We start from the raw sequence: 1,561 nt of genomic DNA, 5'->3' as shown, positions 1-1,561 counted from the left end.
CAGCAACAAAAAAGATTATTACACCAAAGCTTCATTTAAAAACGGGCAACTAAATGCCTGGTTAGGATTCCAACTGTGTGAAAATTATAAATCCCAGCTTTTCAAAGGAAGAATATTGGGTAGGTCTGGCAAAAGCCTGAGCAGAGATTAGACAGGCAGAACTGAGCATTCAAACAGACAAACAGATTATAGTTAGAGAAACTTCTCTTAAGATGCCATCTTCCCTTCCCTGTTGTGGTCATCACTGAAGTGGCAACAGCCAAAAATGAAAATTAATCCCTTTTTGATTTCAGACAAGAGCAAGAACCATAAATAACATGCCAACTCACTTTCTCACGTTCACGTTAAGATTATTTCTTTCCCTCTTTCCAAAGAGCTGAGACAGGAGTACCACGTCCAGTCCATGTCCATCTAAAAGGATGATGAAGTTCAGGTTGTACAAGGATATTACAAAGGTCAACAATTTGGCAAAGTATTTCAAGTTTGCAGGAGGACATGTGTCATCTACAATGAACATGTACAGCAGGAGAAGCCTATGGTACAAGTGTCCATGTGGGCACTCAGTCTAGCAAGGTGCTTAGCACCAGGCCAAACATGAACAAGGCTGGCAAAAAGAGCTTTGGATGTAAAGCCAAATCTTGCAAAGTAAGAAAGGAAAAGGGCCAAAAAAGGAAGAAATATATGAGAAGATGTGGAAATAAAGTAATCTTATATACAACCTTCATTAATACCTGCTAAAATGAAAACGAAAACAGAAACAAAAAACCCAACTCCCTAACCCAACCAGCCATCCCATACTCCCATTGTGCAAAAGGATGAGAAATTGTTTTATGTTCTTGCCTGCTGGTTTGTTGTTATCAGTTTGCACCAGACGACTGAGATAATCCAAGGGTGCCAGAAATAAAATTCGGGATCTTTTTATTAAAGTGGTTTCTTATTTTGGTTGGTCATAAATAGTAAAGAAGGCCTTCCTTTGCCCTTCTGCTGGCCATGTGCAGAAACATGGGGTTGACTTTGCCTCTGATCTTCTCCAACTCTTCTTTTCTCTGAAAGATGTTTGAAAACTACTATTTAAAAAAAATAATTCAAAAAAGTCAAAGAAAGAGGATAAAAAGCATAGCACACCCCATACACAAGGAAATGTTCTTCTGAAGCATTTGCAAGTTGGTACCAGAAACTTATCAAAACCACTTCAAATGGTAAACTGCTTGTGATTATGAATGACTTTGTTTCTTGCTTCTTGTGCTTTTTGGTTTCCTATTATGCACATGTTAACTTTTAAGAAATAAATGTTATTTTAAAAACCTTAAAAAAAAAAAAAACCACCTCAATAAAAGAAACGGTTACATGAATGACTTTTGAATACTGAAACTTCAAGTATGTTAGCAAATCAGAAGACCTGTGAAATAAGTGGATATACTTACTAACATCCTGGATGGTCTCTACATAAACAGATTCTAAAGGGACATTTATATAATTAATTCACATTTGGAGCCAAAAGAAGCCCTGTATTGATTCCAAAGGACAACATCTCTCAACGCACACAGAATAGTGAGTTGTC

The 1,561-nt window shown here is 37.0% G+C and overlaps 1 pseudogene; it reads left to right on the top strand.

Annotated features, from left to right (window-relative positions):
* Positions 1-265: 265 nt before the first annotated feature.
* LOC104971216 (large ribosomal subunit protein uL24-like) lies at positions 266-816 on the top strand (annotated as a pseudogene).
* The last annotated feature ends 745 nt before the right edge of the window (positions 817-1,561 follow it).

The sequence above is a fragment of the Bos taurus genome, chromosome 2 (assembly GCF_002263795.3).
Source record: "Bos taurus isolate L1 Dominette 01449 registration number 42190680 breed Hereford chromosome 2, ARS-UCD2.0, whole genome shotgun sequence".
In the NCBI taxonomy this organism is placed as follows: Eukaryota; Metazoa; Chordata; class Mammalia; order Artiodactyla; family Bovidae; genus Bos; species Bos taurus.
The sequence above is the reverse complement of the archived record's forward strand: the minus strand, read 5'-3'. Positions and strand labels throughout refer to the sequence as shown.